Consider the following 26988-nt stretch of genomic DNA (forward strand, 5'->3'; position numbering starts at 1 on the left):
CGAGATTATCTTAATTTTCACTGAGACATCAGATGATGCATTTGTAGCTTTAGAAATGTTAAAGTACTAGTTCAACAGATGATAATTTATTGAATATTTTCTTTCTGAATATTATTTGTTTGAATATTACACATATTATACATAATACGCATATTGTACATGATCAACTTTTCCAAAGATTCACATGTCAGCCGTAATGTAAATAACTATCCACATTATCCAAATGGGCTACATATAAGTATAATTCCATAGGATCCAAGGCAATGTAGTAGGTTGGATCCAAAATTAGTTCAGTTGCAGAAAATAAAGGTTAAATCTCAGTGGGAAATATTGTGGGTGGAAGATTTGGGCAACGAAATTCCGCAAGAGCAGTGTTTAATCCCTTATGTAGCATAATATATTTAATAACTTGGTCTTAAGTATAAATGCCACAATGATTATACCAAAAATGAATGTGAATGACAGTGAAGAAGGCTGCAGTGAGGGAGCATAAAACCAGTCAGATGAGCAGAAAAAATGACATGTGGAATTTGATTCAGGTGAGTGTCAGGTTTTGCACTTGGGAAAGGCAAACAAAATAATGTAAAGAGGATTAGAATATAAAACAATATACAGGAACAAAAAAATCTTGGAAAATATTTCCCCACACCATTGATGATAGATGAAGTAGTGAAGAAGGTATACAAGATACTTGTCTCAACTGACTGCGGCACACAATGCAAAGACAGAGTGTACAAGTTAGAACTGCATAAAATACTAAAGGCCCACAACTAGAGTGCTCTGCACAAAGGAGATTCATGAGGATGCTGTCAGGCTGGATAATATTAGCAATGAAGGGAGAACACTGAAGAACTAGTAGCAGTTTATAAAAGTATGACAGGTATCAACAGATTGAACAGAAAGGCACAGTTCCCTTAACAGAGAGCAAAACTAAGGCAGATAAACTTTATATAACAGTGCCTGAAAAGGCAATGGAGGCATCAATTTAAAATTTACTGAGCTAAATATTGAAAGCACCTTAACTAACAAGACCAGAGACTTGGAATGTGGGTATTACTCTCCCAGCATGGACATAATGGGCCAAACATTCTTGTTCTTTGCTGTATATCTCCTCTAATTCTTTGTTACAGAAACGAAGCTTGATATTATTGCATGAATTCAAGAATAAACTAATTTTAACCACGTACAATGTTCATAATTATTGTTTCATGTATTTGGCAATATGAGTCTGTCATTTTTTGCATTAGCTTCATCAGAGATGTACAGAGAAATGCGCACATTATCAAAGGTTTTGTTTGTATCAAAATGAAGAAAGATACAGTGAGTTGAACGATTGGTTGAATGAATGAGCCTGTTTCTGGGTGAAATTGCATAATTTTATTGAATTGTTTCTTTGGTAGCATTGTTCTAAACAATTAACCAGAAAAATTCTTTCTATTTTCCAATAATAACTAAGTTTTGGGCCTACTGAATCAGCATTAATTCATTTACATAGTATATCTGAGTTGACAGGTTGTTTCTCCACCAATGATTGCTGGTGGGAGGACTACATATAGCTTTTTTTCCTGACAGTTTATATTCATCTTGTGAATGGATTTTCAAAGGGTGTCCCAAGGAATTCTTCAACAACCTAACTAATATCTGGGACCCAGCACTATTGTGGAATGTGGAGTTAGTCTTTAATTTTTTTAAATGAGTACTGGCGCAGGAAAGCAGCATCCATCCTCAAGGACCCCACCCCTCCCCCACCACCACCCAGGCCATGTTCTCTTCTCGCTGCTGCCATCAGGAAAAAGGTACAGGAGCCTCAGGGCTCATGCCATCAGATTCAGGAACAGTTATTACCACTGAACCATCAAGCTCTTGAACCGGGGGGACAACTTTACTCAACTTCACTTGCCCATCTCTGAACTTTTCCCACAACCTATGGACTCACTTTCAAGGACTTTTCATCTCATATTCTCAATATCCAGGCTGGGGCTGACAAGTGGCAAGTAACATTCGAGCCACAGACGTGCCAGGTAATGACAATCTCCAACAAGAGAGGCTCTACTATCAACATCCTGGGGGTTATCATTGACAGGAAACTGAACTGGTCTAACCTTATAAACAACGTGACTACCAGAACAGGTCAAAGGCCAGGAATCCTATAGCATGTAACTCATCTCCTGACTCACCAAAGCCTGTCCACCATCTACAATGCTCAGGTCAGGTGTGTAATGGAATACTCACCACTCGCCTGGATGAGTACAGCTCCATCGACACTCAGGAAGCTTGAAACCATCCAGTACAAGGCAGCCCACTTGATTGGTACCCCTTCCACAAACATCCAATCCTTCCACCATCGCTGAACAGTTGCAGCAGTGTGTACTGTGTACAAGATGCACTGCAACAGCACACCTAAGTTCCTAAGGCAGCACCTTCCAGACGCACGACCACTACCATCCAGAAGGACGAAAACAGCAGATATCTGGGAACGCACATCAAAGTTGCTGGTGGCCTGCTGCGTTCACCAGCAACTTTGATGTGTGTTGCTTGAATTTCCAGCATCTGCAGAATTCCTGTTGTTTGAGATATCTGGGAACACCACCACTTGGAAATCCCCCTCCAAATCACTCACCATCCTGACTTGGAAACGTATCGCTGTTCCTTCATTGTCACTGGGTCAAAATCATGGAATTCCCTCCCTAACAGCACAGTGGGTGTACCTACACCTCAGGGACTGTAGCTGTTCAAGAAGGCAGCTCTTCACTACCTTCTCAAGGACAACTAGGGATGGGCAATAAATGCTGGCTTAGCTGGTGACGCCCACATCCCATGAGTGAATCAGTTTTTTAAAAATAGCTATTATTTACTTATTTTGTTTCCTCCACTCAAGCTGGTAAAACCTAAGATACAGGCATAGCCAAGCACACTCGTTTGCAAATTGCAGGGAACTGACTATTCTAATGGCGTTTAGTATTGTGGCTTTCTGAAGATTTACGTAGACATTACTGTGTAGACCAAATTGGTTAATACTATTGTGTACTGCCTTTGGGATGTCACCAGTTGTAGATATTACTATCAGGAGAATATGTACCTTGTTCATGTTCCAAAATCTTTCAGTTTCCTCTTTTAATTTAGCATATTTCTGGTGTTTTTCACTTATTGATTTCTGTAAGTTTTATGTGCTTAGAAGGCTATATCTATTAGTTGTTCTTGCTTGTTTATCTTATACTGTATTGTTCTATCCTGACAGTTATTATGGATTGTCTTATCTGTAATAATTGATCAGTCATAATATAATTTGTGGTATTCTGACTCTAAAACTGGATCAGCTTTATAAGTAAGGTGTGATTTAATTTATGAGGTTGTATCTTAAAGCAAGATTCTGGTGAATGACGTTTGCCATTTAATTGTGCCTGTGTAAGTAATCAGATTGACTTAAACTGCTACAGGATCCTGTAATGTGTTGGATTGTTTTTGTTTTTTTTATCAGCATTTTCCACATTTGATATCTTGAACTTGCTGGTTTTTTATTATATATTTTTGACATTTTATTTTGTTAAACACCTGGTCCTGCATTGCCACAAGAAAACCTTCTGTTTCTGGGAAGAGGTCTCCAACTCTGAGCTAGGTGTTCGACACTTCCTTGTTGACATCTAGTCTGCTCAGATCATGCGGATGTCTTCCACAGAGAGTCAAGCTCTTCTATTGGTTAACTTTTTCTTCAATAGAATAAGTCTTCATTTTTGTGGGTTGTGGTCTCATTTAAGTTTAGTGGTGTATGATCCTTAAGAATTGCATATGTTTGCATGGCGTGCTGGCTCCTTTTATCATTGATGAAATTATATCCTTAGAAGTTTTACCTGACTGTTGTGTCGATTTTTAATGTCTGTTATTCCTCTTCTCCCTTCTGTCCTGGGTAGTGCTAATTTAAGTGTATTTGAATATACATAATTTTTTCTGAAATTTGTCATTACAGTTCTTATTTTTCTTTGTAAATTTTCCAGATCATTTTTGGACTAAAATATCATGCCAAGAGAATACTTTAATATGGGTATAGCAAAACTGTTTATTGCCTTTCTTATACTTTTACTGTTGAGCTCTGTTTGGCAGATTTTCTTAAGCCTTAAAGTAAATTCTGTCAGAAGTTTTTATTTTCCTTTATTGCACTATTATCTATTTTCTTTCCCTGTTGATATCCCAGATACTTAAATGTTTCATATTTATCCATCGGTTGTATTCTATCCTGCTGTTCATTTGTATTCTATGAACTCTATTGCATTTTTCTTTATGCTTAACGTTCTGCAGTTATCCAGACCGAAGTTCATATTTATCTTTCAAAAATAGTTCCACTATTTGAATTAATTGCTTTGATTTACTGATGGAGCACATAATTTCAAATTATCTATGTATAAAAGGATAATAATAATGAATTATAAATAATAATAATAATTATTATTATTATTAATAATATTATTAATGATATTAATAATTATTATTAATAATAATATTATTATTTGTTTCCTTTTGAATTTGCTCCATTTTGTTGTCTTTTGAACATTGGTTCTTTGTCCACCTGTTGGGCATGGTCTTTCACTGATTCTATTATGGCTCTTGAATTTACTGAGTATGCCTGAAAGAAAACAAACCATAGGGTTGTATATACATGGTGACATATACATACATTAATAATAAATTTACTCTGAACTTTGAACTTCAAAATCGTAACTGAGAAAAATAATTCTTCACTTGAATTGATTCAAGATGGGCTAAATTCAAACTTCAGGAGCAATTTTCTGAACATGAGACATGGCATGTGAAGTACCAATAACAGGATTCATGAGCAGACTTTATGCAATCTGACAACAGGGCAACAAGAACATGGAAGCAACAGAGTGAACTTGGTAACATTCTCAAATGCTAATCTAGAGGTGATGCACAAGCAGCCTTCGCCATTTCTTTAAAAATCCTATTTCTCCCCTTAATTTTCTTGAAGTACGAAGCTGGGAGAAGATAGGTAGAAGAGGTAAAGCAGTGAAGAAGAAGGAATCTAACAGGATTGGACAGTAGACCATAGAGGAAGGAAAAGAGGAGGGGAAGCAGAGGGAGGTGATGGGCACATTCTGACTTCATCCCCCTGTTCACCCCCTCATATCTGCACACCCTCCCCATGTGGTGTCAGCTATCACCTGCCAAGTTGTACTCCTTCCCCTCCCCACCCCCCACCTTCTTATTCTAGCTTCTTCCCCTTTCCTTTCCAGCCCTGATTAAGGGTCTTGGCCAGAAACATCAACTGTTTATCGACTCCATAGATGCTGCCTGACTTGCTGAATTCCTCCAGCATTTTGTGTGTGTTACTCAAGGTTTCCAGCACCTGCAGTGTATATTGTGTTTACAGGTTGGCAGATTTCTGAACTTGAGAGATATGGGATGGAACAGAAAAGTGGTATTGGGATAGCTGATCCACTATGATGTTATTGAACAGAAGAACGAAATTGTAAGGCCTGTTGATCTAATGCTGTTCCTGTTTCCTGTGTTTTTATACTCTCATAATCTTCGCTATCAGAATCACAACAAGTATTTAGGTATGTACAGTATTTGGAGAGGAAAGGAAACATTAGTCACTTATTAAAGTATTCAGCAGTCTTGACGGACCATAAAATGGATTCCTGCTTTTCAATTCTGTATGTTCATATGATGCACAGTTTATATAAGAAGATGCCCAGTGTTATTTCATATCTTTATTACAAGAGGAAGTAAAATGAGACAATCAACTCTCTGTAACTAAATGTAATATTGTCCAATGGAGCCAGATGACAAACATAGACTCTGTCCAAGCAATTAGATAAATTATAGAAATCTGGCAGCTTAAATTTAAATAATGTGTAATTATATTTTCTAATTTGCATGCACAAAGACAACAATGGACAAAAAATTTGGCAAAAGTCAATATCACTGGATATATTACTTTGGAGATTTTGGGTTTATTAAGGTACCTGGCAGAAACATTAATCTGAGTCATTGTCTTTATCTCATTTACTAGCAAAGGGAAAAGCATCATGGTGCTCATTTTCATATTACGGTGCAGGGGCACCCAGGGTGTAAAATTATTTCTATTCTACATTGCCTGGTTTCCTATCTACAAATGTTTGAATATCAGGGTATCAGGAAGGAGAGAAATGGCCCAAGCGACAGTTATTATTAATGATATTGTAACATTAAACTACAGTTTGAATAGATTGGTTGGATCTTCAACAAGATAGCCCTTGGTACCTCAAAATTTGCTTATCAGTCGTTGATATGGAATGCCATGTAACAATATAGTAACGTAAGACCATAAACAATAGGTTTTAGAATGAGACCATTCAGCCCATTGAATCTTCTCTGCCATTCAACGATGGCTGACTTTTTTTTTCAAACCTATTTTCCTGCTTTCTGCTGGTAACTCTTTAAATTCTTATCAGTGAAGGGCCTATCAGACTCTGCCTTAAATACATCCAATGACTTGGCCTCTGTAGCAATGAGTTCCAGAGTATCTCCACCCTCTGGCTGAAGAAATTCCTCTTCATCTTAGTTTTAAAGAGACATACTTTTATTCTGAGGCTGTGCCCTCAGATCCTAGATGTTCCTACACTCCCAGAGTGGATATAGAGAGAAGCATCCTCTGTACATTCACTCTATCTAGGCCTTTCAGTATCAAATAGATTTCAATGAGATCTTCCCACATCCTTCAGAACTCCAGTGAGTACAGGCCGAGAGACATCAATCACTCCTCAAAGGATAAGCCTTTCATTCCTGGGATCAGTCTTGTGAACGCCCCACCCCCCCACCCCACCCCCGGATCATATGTAAAGTAAGCATGCCTTTCCCCAGATCCAGGGCCTCAGTCATCTCAACTGAATTAACCTCTTAAATTACATAGCACCCCAATTGGTTTGACATAAAGTGACCACTTTAGTAGGTACCTCCTGTACCTAATAAAGTGGTCACAGATGTGTGTTAGTGGACTTCAGCTCCTGAAGCCCATCCACTTCAAGGTTTGATACGCTGTGCATTCACAGATGCTCTTCTGCACACCACTCCACTGTTGTAAAGTGGTTATTTGAGTTACTGTCACCTTCCTGTCAGCTTGAACCAGTCTGATGATTCTCCTCTGCTCATTTTCATTAACAAGATATTATCACCCACAGAAATCCCACTCACTGGATTTTTTTATTATTTGCACCACTATATGTAAACTCAAGGAACTGTTGACTGCGAAAATCCCAGGAGATCAACTGTTTCTGAGATATACAAACCAGTCCCTCTAGCACCAGCAATCATTCTATGTTCAAAGTCACTTAGATCACATTTCTTCCCTGTTTGATCTGAATAACAAATAAACTTCTTGACCATGTGTGCATGTTCTTGTGCATTACGTTGCTGCTACATAATTATTAGATATTTGCATTAATAGGCATGTATACAGGTGTACCTAATAATGTGGCCACTGAGTGTAGGGCAATTAATACAGGCCTTGTCAATTGCTGTCCTCATCCTCTAGTGAATATATTTAAAGAAGTTGAATTTTATATCACACGTGAACTCACCTAACACAAAAAGAGATTAAAATATAAATGGTGGAAGAATTTATATTCTGTCCAATAAATCACTTGGGGACAGTTTTGCCTGGATTTTTCAGAGTGGAGTTTTCTGTTCATTTCACAGCTCACAGTCCCCACTGCCCCACAAGTATTTTATCCAGATCTGACTGCTGCCTAAAACCATCATAGTCCCAAGTGGAGGGACTATGAATGTAGGCAGCAAGTTGAATGAAATATACAGGCAGAATAGAGAAGACCCTACCCACAAAGACATACCCAATACGTCTTATTTACCCGCATCCCATTCAACAGAATTAATGGTAGATACTCTAACAGGTCAAGTCTGATGTGGAAACTGATTACCATGTTTATTCAGGAAAATCAGTCTCTACTGCAGAGCCCCAAAGAGACCAACGGCCAAGAGCAACCAGGCTGCTGGAGTTTGGTCAACAAGATAAGGAGTACTGTATTTGCAAAGAAGTCCCAAATCCTGCAGTAGCGATATTAAATGGCTGATATTTGCATTAGTATAAAACCAAAGGTGGGGTGATGAATAAGAAAGGAAGTATCTGCCACTGGTGGGATAGACGCCCTTAGCTCCTGCACCCACTTTCATTCAGAAATAGATTTGGGGTTCACAATACCATCCTGCAGGCACCTTCAACTGTCAAGAGTCAGTAGAGAGATAACACATCTTTAAGGTGGCACTGAGGATATTTTTCAAATACTTCCTTTTTCTACCTTGCAGTCTCTTGCTTTGCCTGTTTTGTGACAGAATAAGCAAGTGACCTGGCCCATCCGTCAATAGGAACTGAGTATAATTGGGGCATCAATGCTGTAGAGTGGTGCACTTACACTGCTTGTGGGTTCGGAGGTTGCTGTAGAGATGGTGTAATTGGTAGTTTTTTTCAGTGCTTTATGGCTTCTGCTATTCATTGTCCATGTCTCAGTAGTACAGAGGAGAGCAGGGATCACTGTTACCCAGCAGACCATGAGTTTCCTGTCAGGTTTGAGGTCTTGATCTTCAAACACTCTCCCCTTCAGACAGCCAAAGGCTATCATGGACCTTGACAGTCAATGGTGAATTTTATTATCAATGTGTGCCTAGTTGAGAAAAAAACTACAGGGTCTTAAGAGTACTTGGTAGACTTGTTGAAGTTTTCAAGTTCACTGCAAAAGAACTTCATTTGTAACTTCATGCCCCACATACAGAAAGAAGATATGCGAAGAGATCTCTGAGATACTGTTATCGTGACCACTTTAAAGTGAAGGGACAAACTGCTTGTAGTAAATGCAGAAGGGGATCTCCCTGTTAACAACCACAAAGGAAATCATCGCTGCGATCCTTGTCAACCACCTCTTCACGTACTGTTTGCTAAAGCGGTCCTTCTCAAATCACAGTGCAGTTTTAAGAGTTACAATGGGCATGAGCTTCACTACCTGGCAGATAAATGCCATGAACAGAACCAACCACTACGTGTGGCCCTTATCAACTTAGGAGCACCCTTCTCAATTTCAGCTGTCTGCAGAATCTTGTCTCTGTATTCCATCACCTACTTGTCGGTGTACAAACTATGATCTTAACCAATGGGTTCAGAACAAAACCACTCTCAGTGCAGACTGGAATCAAGCAACATTTCATCCTTGCCCAAACATCTTACTCATTTTTTTTCTTGCTGCAGTAATCCATCTCATCATTGTTGACTTACTCAGTGAAGCATTCAAGAGAATGGGCCTCGTGCAAAATATCAGAAAAGCAAGGCCCTCTATCAACTTGCCTTTATGCCAGCATACTTCAAAGAGAGTCAGGAAAAAGTAGACTATGTCTCATACCTTGGGAACAATCTCTCAGTGAACCCTCGTACTTTAAGTGCCACAATACAAATGACACATCAAAACTTTGACAGTTAAATGTTATCTAAACTTAAAAGGTGACAGTAAGACAAGCAAATTCTTCCAATTTTGTCAGCTCTACTATAGTGTTAAAGATTCACACAATCATTAACCTGACAGGAGAAGAAACCCACAAGACTTGTCCAAAACACCCTGTTATAAGGTGGAAAGTTGTACCAGCTAAATCATTTATAATTATAGATCTCTTTATTGTCTGAAATTTGGTTTTAACATTTTCATTCAATATATAAGAAGAAAAATGAAATATTTATGGAACAGTGGATGTTATGTAAAGAATATGACATAAAGTAAGTTCTCACAATAGAAAATATGTTACCGTTCGCAAGGTATGTAACTCTCTTCCACTTTAAATTATCTTTCTTTTGGCACTATACAAAGACAGCCTCTTCTTTGCTAAGACCACATTTCAGGCTGAAAATTTTTGAAAGGGCTATTAATGTTTCATGTTAATCATGGAGAGTGGGAAACAGACCTGACAGGTGCTTTCTAGTCTAGTTATTCCTGTCTCTCTGCATTAAGCATTACCACCAGAACGGGACGAAGTTTCCTACCTACTGTTTGCAGTAACAAGATGTACAATAACACTATTTCCTTAATAAGTACCATTAGCTATTTTGTGCACAGAGCCATAATGCTATAGCATTTGCTATAAAATTCTGAAAATACATTGGCAGGATGATTTTCAGAATATTACATGTGAAATGAAATCTGTCCATCTACCCTCAGCACTGATGTACTTTGTACCAAATTCATAACGACCCACTTCTTATTGCTTTCATCCCCCTCATTTGCAGAAATTTTGATTAACTCTTAAAATCCCAGCCCATTGTTTCAAAACCAGGATTTTCAAATGCAGCAAATTACCAACATTAATTTGAAGCAAATTATTCACAAAAATAAATTGTTGAATGTTAGCTATGTCACCTGAAGTGTACTTTACAGTGCAAAACCAAGTCTATGCTGTCTGTTCTGAACATCATAACAGACAGCAAAGGCTTGTAAAAAATGTTGCCTATTGGGTTCTTTATTTTATTAATGAGAAGGTTTAACCCTTGCTCATTCCTTATTGTTTGAGTATCTTAGGCAGCCCAGAGGTGGGGTATGCATTATGTTGATGAACAGCATGGTAATACCAGAGGTCGAGCTCATAATTCCACATACAGTGTGCTGAAATCCTAATCGGGGCATGGCTGCTGCATTGAGCATTGAGAAGGGGTTAGTGAAAGAAGCTATAGTCAGATCCTGAAAAAAAGTTATCTAACCATCCTCAGAAAATTGAATGGAAGATGATATATAAGCTGACATCCAAAGTAACTGCTTCCAAAGAAACTGCGGGCACAGAACAATACTTCAGATGGGTACAGTGAGGCACTTCCTCAATAAGCCTTGTCAAACAAGTCAAGTCAAAATACATTTATTATCAAAGTATGCATACTTTACACAATGTTGAGACTCATCTTCTTACAGGTAGCTCAAAAATAAAGAAACTTAATGGAACCCATTAAAACAAAAGAAGACTGTCAAAGACCCAACATGCAGAGAAAAATAAAGTCTTGCAAGCAATAAAAGTAAGCAAGTAGCAGTCAGAACTGAAGTTCTCAAAAGTGAGTCCGACTGGGATAGTTGCAGGCCACAGCCGCAGTTCAGTGCCGAGATAAGTAAGCCTCACAGAGCATACCCCTGGATAATCTCTCCTCAAATTCCAGAAATTGCAGTGTGCAAGTGACTTCTGGCACAAACAGATGAAAAATCAAAGCTACCGTTTCCGAAAGCCATCTAACCACAGTGGCAAATGTAAATGTAATTTCAGGATCGATGAGCACAAAATGTAAAATCGGTTTATAAAATGCATGCAGCAAAGGGAGTTTCGTGGTCAAAGTATTAATAACACTATTTTCATAAAAGCTCCGATTCACAAGCTGCAGTATATGTTAAATAGCTGTTTTAATAGGCCTGCTTTCAATTATTTAAGCTATAGTTTTAATTTAAATTTCATCAGTTGTAATAATCATATGTAGCTATTGACAACAGTTACATTTTGCTTGTTCTCCATTCTACAACACATATCAAAACATTCCCTCGCTTTATGCTAGCTGTCTTTTCTTCAGACAAAATCATGCCTCATTATTAGCACCAGTTAGATTATAACTCACACCTAACTGTTCTTTTTTTACACAATGTAGCATAATCAATCGATGTGCGGGGATGACAAGACATCCTTTTGCATTTTGTCATTGTGGTAATGTACATGGCTTAGAGGCATTGGCATCTGTAATGTGGGACAGTTACTAGGAGGCACTGAATGGGTTGAAACAGCAAGGGTTATTTCATAAAATATTAATGAAATGGAACAAAAAATACACCAGGATATAGAAATGTCTCCTAAATACAAAGGAGAGCATATTTGTTTCTACATTCTGATAGCTGTAATTAGAAAAGGCTAATTAAAAATTCAAATCCTCTGTACATTTGAAAGCATAGATTGTTCCATTGTACTCTTTATTGCCCAGACCACCACAATATCCAAAGTATTCTGTGTTGCAGTAGTAATTGATCTAACATCTGATGGCAGCAGAGAGTGGAGCCAGATGCGGGTCCAGTTAGGCCAATTTACTTTTGACTCCACAGCAGAGAGTTGCTTTAAATAACAAAATGCCTGCTTTAGGCTAGAATGTAATGCAATACCTCTTTCAACAGATCTCAGCTAGGAACACGTTGTTAAAGTCAGCTTTGAGATCTTTCTTCGTGTTTTTTTCTTCATTGGTTGGCATAAACACCTAGATCTGAAAGTGAGCAATTGAACCTGCATCATGTATAATCCTTCCATGAGCTGTCTCCCTCAGAAATCTCCCCTGCCTGTATTTGACTGTCTGAGGTACGCAGTCACCAGATACTATGCAGCAGGAACAGTCAAGATACCAGTTGGAAAAATCCAAAACAAGGAGGCAAATTGAATCCAGTAGTGGACAATAATTTCAATCAAGTAAAGCTGAAACTCCTTCTACTTGAATTACGAGTGCATACAACCGGAAAATAGACACAAAATGTTTGCACAATGGGAAGATGTCAACTCCCTTACAACAGTGATTCCCATCCTGAGATATGCAACCACAGGGCAGTGATAAATGCCAATGATTCCAATTTAAGATTTTATAATACTGAGTAAATGTAGTTAGAAAGCTCACAATAAAGTAAAAAGTAAATTAAAATGCTATCAACACGTTGGCTCCCCTGCTGTAGGGTTTCAAGCACTCCCTGGATTTCTCCAATGAGGTTCCCTTCCAGATGTCAATAGAGATTTAAGAAGGAAGGATTACTCGCCAAATATGAAAAAATGGGCCTTTATGCAAGAAATTTGGAAATTACTTGTCAACATAACAAAACAAATTATGCATTTCCAGGCATATTTCTCTGTGTATCACTTACACTATTTTTATCTCCATTTTTTAAACATTTCCTTTATTTTTCAGTATTCTTTTTATTTCCTTGACCAAGTCCCATACACATCTTCCACCAGTGCAAGTAAACTTCTTGAAATCTTCCATTCCTGCTTTTAGCATGTGCTTATACACAGGGTGTGCATTAAAGATGAGAGAGGGTGTGCATTAAAGATGAGAGAGAGAGAGAGAGAGAGAGAGAGAGAGAGAGGAAAGAAATGAAGGAAGATATTCCCCAGTGTAATCGTCCTTTCATTTCCATGGAGACTAAGAGCTGGATGCATTGTCCCAGCTGCCATTGCCATGTGATATCATCCTTCATTACATATGATAGAAGGACTGACGGTGCCTGAAAGATGAGGGGGAGGTCATTTAAAATAGAGGTGCATAAACATTTTTTTCCACAGATGATGGTAAATCTCTGGAATTGTATAGGCTAGATAATTAGAAGTAATCTAGGTGGAAGCAATTACATTTTTGAAAGATCAGTGAATTAAGGTCTAGAAGAGTTGAGGTCATCATAAATGGCAGGGCAGGTTTCAGGGACCACATGGCCTATTCCTGCTCCTGTTTTTTTTTGTTCTTGCAAATGCAAGACATAGCAATATGTAATCTAGGGACCCTCAAACTTGTTCCCGAATTCAATGTGTTCTATGACCTAATAATTTACCTGCTTTTTCTCCATATCTTCTCATAATTCTAGTTACCAAAATATCTCCTTGGGATAGCCAAAATCTATTAACCTCAGACTTAAATTTAGCAATTACGTCAGCAAAAGAGAGGTTGCAAAAGAGAGCTCTCCATTTATGCCGTGCTCTGCAAATTGTCAGAGTAGGACACATACAACAGAGCAACAGGGACTTCAGTTCTCGGAGTCCACACCAACCACTAAGCACCCAGTTATGCTAACATTATATTAATCATGTTTTTTTTTCGACACGACTTTTGTGAACATCCACCAGATTCTAACAGTCAGATACACATTTGGTGTGATAATTTACTGTGACTAATTAACCTACCAACCCACACGTCTTTGGAATGGGGGAGGAATTTAGAGCACCAGAGGAAACTCACATGGTCGGAGCAAAAGTGTGCTAACTCCAGACAGACAAAACATGTGATCCAGACTGACTCAGGACACTGCATCACAACTCATCAAAGGTTCTCCAAGGTCACACTTGTCTCTAGTTTTTCAAAAATGTCTTCAAGCCCAAATGCTAGAAATGGTTCTGCCCAGCAATTCCTATCAATTGCTCCAAATCTCTTGAAAACTTTACCCTTAAAACTCCAAATTCCAGGGCAAGCAACCTTAGTTTATGTGATTTGTCCTTGTAAGTGACCCCACCCAATGTGATGGTATTTCAGTAACATTCAGCTCTTTCTATCCTACATTGTAGAGTTGTCTTACAACAGAAAGCCAGGAGGCCATTTGGCCTGTCCAGACTGTTCTGGCTCTCAGAGCAACTTCTTCAATCTTTTTGCCCCACTTGTTTTCAGTGGCCTATTCTCTCCCACACAGCACGTTGCCTTGAAAAATATTAAACACCAGTCTGATAATTCCATTGTGTATGATACATAAACATGCTAGATATTCAAAGGCCAGATCCTCGCTTGGATTTACTGCCCAGACTTTAGCCTATTCTTGTTCAAACCAAATCTGAGAATTCCTGGAGACATTTAGTCCATATTCCAGACCAAACCCATCCAACTTTTGGAAATTTAGGTCAGAATCATTAAGAGGCTCCATCTCAACAACTGTTAGAATAAATAAGGCAGTGAAGTAGCCTGACAGCAGAAAGTAAACATTCATAAATTAGATCAATGGAAGTTGGAAAGATGTCACAAAATGATTAGATTAGATGAGATTAGATTAGATTATGAGGACTCGCAGTCCTCTTTCATTGTCATTTAGTAATGCATGCATTAAGAAATGAGATAATATTCCTCCAGTGTGATATCACAGAAACACAAGACAGACCAAGACTGAAAAACTGACAAAAACCACATAATTATAACATATAGTTACAAAAGTGCAAGCAATACCATAATTTGATAAAGAACAGACCATGGGCACAGTAAAAAAAAGTCTCAAAGTCTCTCGAAAGTCCCATCACCTCACGCAGACAGTAGAAGGAAGAAAACTCTCCCTGTCATGAACCTCCAGCATCGCAAACTTGCCGATGCAGCATCCTGGAAGCACCCGACCACAGTCCGATTCTGAGTCCATCCGAAAACTTCGAGCCTCCGACCAGCCCTCCAACACCGAGCACTGAGCACCATCTCTGCCGAGCACTTCAACCCCATCCCCAGCTGCCAGCAACAGGTAAAGCCGAGGATTTGGGGCCTTCCCCTCTGGAGAATCTCAATCGCACAGTAGCAGCGGCAGCAAACCAGGCATTTCAGAAGTTTCTCCAAATGTTCCTCCGTGCTTCTCACATCTGTCTCCATCAAATCAGAATTGTGCACGACATCCTACTTACAAATACCAATATCATTCACCGTAGAGGCCGTGCATGCTGCGTCGCGTCGCCATCTTCTCCTCCCTCTGAAGACAGTTATGTGAAGCTATCTCTCTCCAGAGATGGCACATTTCTGTAAACTGGGGAGAATTCAGCTGAGAGTCAAGTCAAGACTAGAATGGGGAGATCAAGGAACAAATATTTACATAATGACAAATGCTAACTTTATATCGTTTGCATATCAGAACAGTTAATTAACAAAATATAACTCTGGACTAAAACTGAAATAATTCTTAGAATATTGAGTTCCATATCGATCAGATATGTATGAGATTAACTCTGAAACAATACAGCAACAGTAAGAAGAAATGTCTTCACCCATGGTGCTACCAACACATAAATAGTGAACGGGTAACACCTGGAGAACTGGACCCCCAGACATCAAAAAACAAATGTAAGAACACAAGAACGAAATGTCACCAGTATAACAAATGGAATTATGATTTATATGAGGAAAAATGTTTTAACACAGATTGTAGTTGGAATTTGTAAAGTATTGACTGCAGGTGCAGTGAAGTTCAGAAGTTTCAGAAGCAGAATCAGAGTCAGGTTTAATATCACCAGCATACAGTATGTCGCGAAGTTCATTGCCCCTGCTGTAGCAGTACATTACAATACATAGTAATAGAGAAGAAACATTGTGACTCTCAGTAAGTATTACAAAAAGAAAAAGAAAAGAAGTATTGAGGTAGTGTTCATGGGTTCAACGTCCATTCAGAACTTGGATGGTAGAGGGGAGGTATTCTTGAATCATTGAGTGTGTGCCTTCAGGCTCCTGTACCTCCTTCCTGATGGTAGCAATGAAAAAAAAGGTGTGTCCTTGGGGACTGTTCTCTAAGAGAGTACTGGATAAATGTATAGTGAAGAAAACATCTGCAAGGCTACGAATATAAAGCTGGACTAGAACTAGTGAATTACATTGGTAGAGTAACAGTATGTTCATGATGGGCCAAATGGCCTCCTTCTGTGCAGTAACCATTCAATAATTCTATGTGCAGAGAGTAGTGAGTCTTTAAAATTCTCCACCCAAGAGTGAAGTCCAGTTGTTGAGGATAATGAATCTTTACAATTATATAAATCAAGAAGTATAGGGTTAACACGGTGAAGAAGGGCTGAGGGAAAAGATCAGCCATGAACTTATTGAGTGGCAGAGGAGGAACCAAGGGGATGACAATCCTATTGTTTCCATTTTTAAATATTCTTATGTTTGGATGTGTTATAAGCTGGATGTACAAGACAGCAATAAAAAAATCTGTAAGGTTTTTCTAAATTTACAGCATTATCTGAATAGCCAGTTTTAGATAGTTATTGATGGTGTGAACACCTCTGCTAAAACATTATATAACTTTAATGAAAATATCTTTTATCTGGACATTTAGCAAACCTTGTTTTACCATAAAGTTATCATGTTTAAAGTGAGCCAGCTCAAATTAAAAGCCACATAGTAGAACAATGTTCTTGTCAGACTTTTGTTTCAATTCAGTCACCAATTTGCACACTACAGTGCCTATCAAATTAAACAGAGACAACTAGTGATAGGCTTTTCCATACTTGAAAGAATGTTTAATTGTCACTTTTAATCACATAATGAAAATAGATTTTTTTTTATTTATGGCAATATGTAAAGGAGATAAGCAAGGGCCATCATGAAAATTTAATGACTCAGCTGTGCTGTTTGAAATATATTATCCCAGTACAATTTCATAAGCAATCTGGTACAAAATGGGAGTCTATAAGAGTTGCAATATATGCCGCAAAAATAAATGAACTGTTGACAATCTAGATCTAACTGTTCTTTGTAAAAGATTTAGTTAATTGCTTTTTTAAATTACCAACAGTAAACACATTTAATTTAAAAAGACATTTTATATCTCTGATTAACATTATGTTCAGTGATTTACTATCCTGATCTGTGTCTTGTTAAATTTGTATCTTGCTGTCATGCTCTCAAAGGGTGATTCATCAGTGATAAAATTTAACTTCATTTCTCCCATCAACTCAATGGAGCATCAAGTGGTTATGCTCATAAAAAAGTCCAGTTAGATATAAAATTATTCTGGTCATAGTTTTTAGGTGCATAGTTTAATATGTTGAACATATCTAGCACTAATTTTTAATATGTGGTTAGTAAAACTGAATTCTGCCAAGTTGTTAATATGATTTGATATAAATACATTTTACTTTTGACAAGCAGTAACAAACTGTCACTTCATTTTCCTACTTTTTATAAAACGACAATTTGCCTGTTCACAATATTCTATTACAAAATAGGTTTTGAATCATAAACTGAAAAGTAGTTTCATTTTATTTCATAATCTTTATACTGCATTTAAATATTTTATCTTGATGACATCTTCAGACAGTATCTGAGAAAAAGTCTCATTGAAAATTGAAACAAGAATCAGTTTAGAATGGAATTCAACACGGTACAGTTATTGTTAATATGTTCATTTTGTTATCACTGCCTTTCTTTAATAATTGTCAGATTTACTACATTAAATTTCACATAATACTTTGATGGTATTTTCAAGCAATATTACTGGATTTTTAATGCAGTCACGTAGCCATCTTAATCTGACTACCGTCTTTGTCTTTAAGCAAGGGGGCAGGAAAATCAGATGTTCTAGCTTCTACTGACCAATCAGCAAACTTAGGATACAAATCCAATGCAAATAGTTATGCATGCTAAGATTGCTTGCAAGGGTGAGTCTTAACTCAGCTATACTGTCATTTCTTGTCACAAGTGAGTACTTCCATATTGAGTGTTCAGTCCCTAACATGAAGAATGTTCTGGACCTTCTAGTAGTGGAGGTACGCAGAGTGCTACCAATAAATCTTCCCAGTAATCATGTGGAAAATCATGTGACCCAAATTCTTTAAGTGTTTCCTAGAAAGGGAACTTAACATTTGTGCTTTGTGTTCTTATTAATCAATAGAGTAAGACCAAAACAAATATGCCAGAAATAATTAAGAGCTATCAGCAAGTAAATATAAAATGCTTGATTGACTTTTGTTTAAATCAATTACCTCTTAATTAAGCTGCTAATCTCCTCACCAAACACATGGTTAAGCTTTAGAAAATAGTTTCAGCTTCTTTTTTTTTCTGAATTCCTTTTTGCAAATACACAAAGGACTGGTATCATTTCCTTCTCTGCACACTTCCGGAAATAGCTCAAAGGCACGTACTTGTAATCTTCGGCAAAGTGCTTTGAACCTATCTCATGTGAGTAATCGCTTCGCCAATGGGTACAACATGGACTAACCAGTTCCTAATTTTTAATAACTCAAAGCTCCCTTAGAGCTGTGAGAGTTGCCAATGTCTCTCTAACCCACCGTCTCTTACAAACACCAATCACTCGCCCAATCCTACACTCTGCACCTCTTCCTGCAATACAGTTGTTAGAGGAACCTGATCCAATAATTAAATAAGCTTCCTTTGTGTTAAAACACAGAATATTAATTTAGTATTAAATAATTATCTTAAATAAAGTAAATAATAGACTACAAACACAAGAGATTCTGCAAATGCTGGAAATCCAGAATAACACACAACAAATACTGCAGGAACTCAGCAGGTCAGGCAGCATCTATGGAGAGGAATGAACAGTCAATGTTTCAGGTCAAGACCGTTTAAGACCATTCAGCCCATTGGGTCTGCTCCACATTTCATCATGGCTGATCTTTTATCCCTCTCAACTCCATTCCACGTAACCTTTGATGCTCTGACTAACCAAAAAACGTATCAACCTCTGCTTTAAACATACTCAATAACTTGGCCTCCATTGCTGTCAGTGGCAATGAATTCCACAGATTCACCACCCTCTGGCTAAAGAAATTCCTACTCATCTCTGTTCTTAATGACTTCCCTCTATTCTGAGGCAATGCCCTCTGGTCCTAAACTCACTCACAATAGGAAACATCCTCTCCACATCCTCTCCTCGTAGGCCTTTCAATATTCAGTAGGTTTAAATGAGATCCCCCAAGATTCTTCTAAACTCCAGTGAGTATAGGCCCAAAGACATCAAACACTCCTCATACATTAACCCTTTTATTCCTGGAATCATTCTCATGAACCTCCTCTGGACTTTTACCAATGCCAACATATCTTCTCTTATATAAGGGGCCCAAAGCTACTCACAATTCTCCATGTATGGTCTGACCAATGCCTTATAAAGCTTCAATATCACATCCTTGCTCTTATATTCTAATCCTTTTAGAATGAATGCTAACATTGCATTTGCCTGTCTTACCACTGACTCAAACTGCAGGTTAACCTTTAGGGAATCCTGAACAAGAACTCCCAATTCCCTTTGTACCGCTGATATTTTTTTAAATTTTCTCTGTCTCAAGAATAATCCATGCCTTTTATTCCTTCTACCAAAGTACATGACCAACACTTTATTCCATATTCCATCTGCTACTTCTCTGCCCATTCTTACAATCTGTCCAAGTCCTTTTGCAGATTCCCTGCTTCCTCAACATTACCTGCTCCTTCACTTATCTTTGTATCATCTGCAAACCTGGCCACAAAGCCATCTATTCCGTAATCCAAATTGTTCACATACAGTATAATGTGAAAAGAAGCACAGTATACCAATGCCTATACCAACCCCCTGAAGAACAACACTAGTCACTGACAGCCAACCAGACTAGGCTCCCGTTATTCCAATTCTTTACCTCCTGCCAATCAGCCAGTATTCTATCCATCTTAGTGTCTTTCCTGTAGTATCATGGCCCCTTATCTTGTTAAGCAGCCTCGTATGCAACACCTTGTCAAAGGCCTTCTGAAAATCTAAGGAAACAGCATCCACTGACTCTCCGTTGTCTATCTTGCCAGTTATTTCCTCAAAGAATCCCAACAGATTTGTTAGGCAAAATTTCCCCATTAAGAAACTGTCCTGACTTTGACCTACTTTATCTTGTGCCTCCAAGTACCCCAAAACCTCATCCTTAATAATGATCTGAAACATCTTCCCAACCACTGAAGTCAGGCTAACTGGCTTATATTTCCTTTCTTCTGCCTCCTTCCCTCCTTAAAAAGAGGAGTGACATTTACAACTTTCCACTCCTCCAGAACTATTCCAGAATCTGGTGGTTCTTGAAATATCATTACTAATCTCTTCAGCTACCTCATTCAGCACCCTAGGATGTAGTCCATCTGGTCCAGGTGACTGACCTACCTTCAGATCTTTCATCTTCCTAAGTACCTTCTTCTTAGTAATAGCAAATACACTCACTTCTGCCTCCTAACACTCTTGAATTTCTGGCATTATCTTCCACAGTGAAGATTGTTCGAAATACTTAAGTTTGTCCGTCACTTCTTTGTCCACCTCTGCAAGAGCATTTTCCAGCAGTCCAATATTCACTCTTGCCTTATATATAAAAAAATAAAACTTTTGGTACCCTCATTAATATTATTGGTTAGCTTACCTTCCTATTTCATTGTTTCTCTCTTTATGGCTTTTTAGTTGCTTTCTGTTGGTTTTTAAAAGCTTCTCGATTGTTTAACAGCCCAATAATTGTTGCTCTATTATATGCCCTCTCTTTTGCTTTAATGCTGCCTTTGACTTCCCTTAACATCCATGGTTGCCTCATCTTCCCTTTAGATACATCTTCATCTTTGGGGTTTATCTATCCTGTATCTTCTGAATTGTCTCCAGTAAGTCCAGCCTTTGTTGTTCAGCCATCATCCCAACATTGGCCAGCTCCTCTCTAATTTCTCTGTACTTCCCTTCACTCCACTGAATGGAATACTGATGTAACTGACATTAACTTCTCCCTCTCAACCTTCAGGGTGAATTCTATTTAACTGTGCTACAAGATCATCTGCCTTAATCCTTGTACTGTGTGCATTCAAATATAACATTTTCAGTCCCATATTCATCACCCTTTTTGATTTTGCTCCCATGTTACACCTCACGTCATGACACTGACTGAAATTTTGCCCAATAATCAGCCTATCCATTGTCACAGTTTCACTGTACTTTGCATGAGATTGCATACCAACTGCCCCATCCTCAGCTCTATCACTCTGGTTCCCATATCCTGTCAACTTAGTTCAAAACCCTCCCCAACAGCTCTAGCAAACCTGCCCACAATGATACTGGTCCCCTCATGTTCAGGTGTAACCCATTCTTTTTTGTACAATCTTACCTTCCCCAGAAGAGATCCCAGTGATCCAGAAATCTAAAATCCTACCCCCTGCACCAGTTCCTCAGTCACTCTTTCACCTGTACCATCATTCTATTCCTGCCCTGACTAGCACATGGCATTGGGAGTAATCCATAGATTACTACCTTGGAGGTCCTGTTCTTCAGCCTTTTTCCTATACTCACTACACAGGACCTCTTCCTCTTTTTATCTATGTCAATGGTGCCAAGGTGCATCATGATCTCTGGCTGCCTACCCTCCCTCTTGAGAATCTTCTGCAGCCACTCTGAGACATCCTGAATGTAGCATCTGGGAGGCAACATGCCATCCTAACTTGCTTTTCATGGCAACAGAATATCCTTAGTTTCAACTCTCACTAACAACTCTAGAAAACCAGCCCACAAGGATATTTGTCCCCTTCGGGTTCAGGTGTAACCTGTCCTTTTTGGATAGGCCATACTGTCCCCAGAGGAGATCCCAATGATCCAGAATTCTAAAGTACATTCTCCTAACTATTGAGTCTCCTATCACTAATGCTAGTAAGGCACTAATTACATAACAATAAGGGGAACCATTTGGAAAACTGTGTCTTCAACAATTTGAATAATGCTATGAAAGTAGCAGAAACCTCCAATATCTGGAGAGCAGAGATTTGCTGTACCTGCCTTACACCAGGTACGGTGTAAGATTATAATGAATCATGCCATTAAGAGACTCACTGAAGAGTGGACATTTTTCTATGTTTGAATAATTAAACATATTATCCAATAATTGTGTAACAGTGAGTCCTGCCATCTGGGGAGGATGGCAAGGGGGTGAAATTGCAAGACATGTTAGATCAATCTGGTAATCAGAGGGGAAAGACTGACTTTATCTGCTGGGGCTTGATCTGAGGCTTCAACTGCAACTCAGGTGGGATGGGTGTGTCAGTGTGGAAGTAGCATCACTGGCTGCGTATACCAGATATGTGAGTTCCTTGGTACAAAAATCCTATATATACATTCTGCAAAATAATTGCCTGATTTTTAACTTGTTTGATAGAACTGGATTGTGCATTCCAACATGATCTAACTTGTAGACAAAAAAATCTTTATGATACTCTAGCTGGATTTTGCTAATGCCCCTGATAGATTTTTTTTTCCAAATAAGAACTTAAAGATGAATGAAAATGATAACATTTTGAGGAAGAGCAGAGGAATAATTCCTGGTGTCACATTGTTGTTTTTGGGATCTCCTCATGCCTAAATTATCTATCCAACTGTTTATATGACAACACAAGAACTTCACTGAGCTGACAGGGATTTTAGGCACCATGAAAGGATGTGTCTTCCCTCCAGTCAGAGTTCTTCTTCTCCGGCCCCTTGACCTCTCCCACCCACCTGGCTTTATCTGTCACCTTCCAGATAGCCCCTTTCCCCTTCCCCCACTTTTTTTGTTCTGGCATCTTCTCCCTTCCTTCTCAGACCTGAAGAAGGACCTCGGCCGAAAATACTGACTGATTATTCTTTTCCATAGATGCTGCCTGACCTGCTGAGTTCATCCAGCATTTTGTGTGTGTTGCTTTGGATATCTGGTATCTGCAGACTTGTGTTGGCCATATAAATTGAAACTTTTTATTTCATTGGAAGTCAAGAGCAGATTACTTCACTCTTGACAATAAAGAATGGGCATGTAAATAAAAAAAAATTAATACCTAAATATAGGCCATAGAATTATTCATCTTACTTATTGGCTTAGTAGTTCATGTTAAAATGTGTTGAGAAACACACACACAAGACATAATGGAATCCAATATCTATCCAATGACTTATGTTCTGGGTAAAACATCAGCTAATCTGAAGTTACTTTCATACTACAAAGATCACCAATAGATCTGAAAATTCTTTCTTGAACACAACAATAAAATAATTATTGGTACAGTAAAATAGTTGCATATGACTAGACGTGGGATTTGAACTGAAGTAAAGTTTAGAGTAAACAAGAAAGAACTAACGTGATTAGATCAATAAATTACACTTCTCTGCAAGCACCTAAGCAGATTCGCCCTCCATTCCTTTCTTCTTCCTCCCACTAGCTGCTGTGCTGATACTTCACAGCTCCACTAACCCAAATTCAGTGAATGCTGACTTCCGGTGCTGCTCTGTAGGGTTTGCACATTCCATCTGTGATTATGTAGGATTCTCTGGCATGCTCCAAGTTTCTTCCACATCCCAAAAGTGTGCTGGTTGATAAGTTAATTGGTTAACGTAAAATCAGGGTGAAGCTAGTGGGCAGTTAAGATACAAGTTTGCCGGGAAATTAGTTGAGGGATGGGATTAGTTTGAGAGCTGGCAAAGAATCGATGGACTTGATGTTCTTATTGTATATTGTGAGAAAATCTGCAAAGGAAATTCTTGCCATGTTGTTGTCTAATATTCTTAAAAAGACTTGAAAGTGATACAGCCCAGTTATCTCAAGTACTGTGCACAATCAAAATGCCTTTGAGTTCCGGCTTCCTTCACCATGGAAAATAACATGATTAAGGCCAAGGCTCAGACAGGTGGGGCATGATAGCCATTGTTGGCAGTTCAACTAGAAAAAAGAAAACTCTGTTCTCAAACCTCCATTGCCTTGCAGCGATACCCACTCAGGGTGAAGGCTTCAGGGCTAAACTTCAAGGAAAAATTTGGAGTTGGAATCCCTAAGGCAGTCCATCATTGACTAGCAAGTCCTGCAGTGCCACTGGTGTCAAACTGTATTGGTCTCTGCTGTCCCTTTGGATTCATCAGCTGCATGGAGAAGGAGAGCCTACAGCATTGGCAACAGCTTGCTTTCCATATCATACTGCCCTGGCGTGTATATCACGCAGTCAGCTAGGATGCAACATCTATGGTCAACCCCAAACCAATGGAGGCCTCAAGGCCAATGCAGTAATGGAAGCCACTGTGTTGATATTGGTCATAGCATTTGAGATATTTCTATATTTTTATAAACATCACCAAACAATGATAAAACAGTAATTCTTTTAAAAAAATCTATCAACACATGGTTTTATATTAAAACTGTGTGTATAATCAATCATTCATCTTCCATTCGTTATGAAAGAAGAAATATTATTAAAATGTGCGCTTCCCTTTCAACGTTTGTTATACTGAATGCCATTGTTATCTCCTGTATTAATGTGTCTATTAAGACACACAGGTGGAACTAGTGTAATTATATTGGCACTTGACAAAATGTAGCATTTTCATTTAATTTATATTGATAAATCATCCTATATCTGCAAGCAAAACAGATTATACATTACATTGAAATTACATAGGCATGGTTTCAGTCTACATTGTGTAATAGCCCATATACCCAGCAGATGGAGCCTAATGATGGAGTTAATAATCTCATTGCTTTATAAATGAATAGGCAAGAATTAGAGGATGAAGAAAGTAGACCAGAGACTAGAAATTATAGTCAAAAGCAACATGCCAGTGCTTGACATTGAACTTGAAGAAAAAAATCTTACACAGATCCAGTGGTCTCTGAGGCAAGAGTTTATCCATTCTCTGCCTGGTCTTCAGTCAGGCCTTCAGGATCCCTGGCATCTCATATTAAACAGTCAATCACATATTAAAGAACTCTTACAGGCAGCAAACCAGGAAACCAAAAACACAACTTTCAACTCACAGTCTTGTGGAGTGATCTGAACATAAGCTGCTGATTAAGATAGAAGTATCAGAAACAAGAAATAAAATATCAAGAGCAGGTACTTTGAGGGTAGAAGTGAACATCTAGCAATATCTTCAACAGAACCTTACTGTCAGGAATTTGCTGCCTCAGGCTTTTCCAGGTTCTCCTGTGTAGTTGGTCACATCTGCATGACCAACGACTCTCCCTGTTTCATGAAGAATGATGACAGAACTGAAAACTTTGTTGCTGGTACAACTGCAGACCTGGCCTATTCCTGTTGAAACGCGAGCCTCAAAAGGAATTAATTCCAGAAAAAAACTATTTTGTAGATGCATTGGACTATCTTGAAGTGTGTTCCAGCCCAGACCCACACTATTTCTTTCTGAAATAAAGATTCAAAGCCAATTGTTGTTGCTAGAGCAGTGGTCCCCAACCTCTGGGCCGCGGACCGATACCAGGCCGCGAAGAATGCAGCGGTGCAGCGGTAGCTGGAGCACACCCAGCACATCTTAAAGAAAAAAGCCGAAATTAATTAGGTGCCGCCCGGCATGTAAATGTCAGCCCAGATGAGAGGCGATTGCCGATTGCCATCTGGAATGTAGCCAGGGTCCTCACCTTTTAAGGAAAAAGGGGAAAGGAGGTATGATGAGGTTAAAAAAGCTTCAGTAGATTAACTGGAAGGTTAAGGAGGGAGTGTGCACTCATTTCACAATCAGAATCAGAACCAGTTTTAATGTCAATGGAATATATCGTAAACCTTGTTGTTTTGAGGCAGCAATACATTGCAATACATAAAAATAAAAAAAACATAAATTACAATAAGAAATACATATAAAAATGTAATTAAATACTTAATGCATAATGAGAGGGAAAAAAGTGAGGTAATGTTCATAGATTCATTGTCCATTCAGAAATCTGATGTCAGAGGGAAAGAAGCTGTTCCTGAAACATTCAGTGTGTGTCTTCAAGCTCCTGTACCTCCTCTTGATGGTGGCAAAGAGAAGAGGGCATGTCCTGGGTGATGGCGGTCTTTAATGATGGATGCCACTTTTTGAGGAATCTCCTTTTGTAGGTATCCTTAATGTTGGGGAGGCTAGTTCCTCTGATGGAGCTGCCTGAGCTTACAACTTCCTGCTGCTTTTTCCGATCCTGTCCAGTGGTCCCTCCGTACCAAAGGGTGATGTAACCAGTTAGAATGATATCCACAGTACTCCTGTAGAAATTTGGTGACATACCAAGTCTCCTCAAACTTCTAATGAAATAAAGATGCTGTTGTGCTTTCTTTGTAATTGCATTAATATGTTGGGCCCAGGATAAACCTTCAGAGGTGCCGACACCCAGCAACCTGAAGCTGTTTACCCTTTCCACTGCTGATCCCTCAATGAGGACTCTGTATGTTCCCTCAAATTCTGTTTCCTGAAGTCCAGACTTCCATTGGAAAAATAATCCCAGTTTAACAGGGCAGCATCATTATCAAATTTATTTTTAAGCATTCACCTATCAAAGTTCCCTCTTTAAGGCAGATCACCTGAAAATATAGAGAGATTAAAAGTTGACTGGGAAAGGTTGCTATGTATTTAGCTTATGGAATTTTGAAAAACTCGTTTTGGCAGATGACTGAGAAAAGAAGTCAAGTTCCATAGACACATGTCTGAGTTTAATTATATTTTATTTATATGTTTTACATGATCTTACTTAGTTCACTGTGAGGTATTTTATTCATCTTGCTATGATATTACT

This window comes from Mobula hypostoma, chromosome 5 (assembly GCF_963921235.1).
Source record: "Mobula hypostoma chromosome 5, sMobHyp1.1, whole genome shotgun sequence".
NCBI classification, from domain to species: domain Eukaryota; kingdom Metazoa; phylum Chordata; class Chondrichthyes; order Myliobatiformes; family Myliobatidae; genus Mobula; species Mobula hypostoma.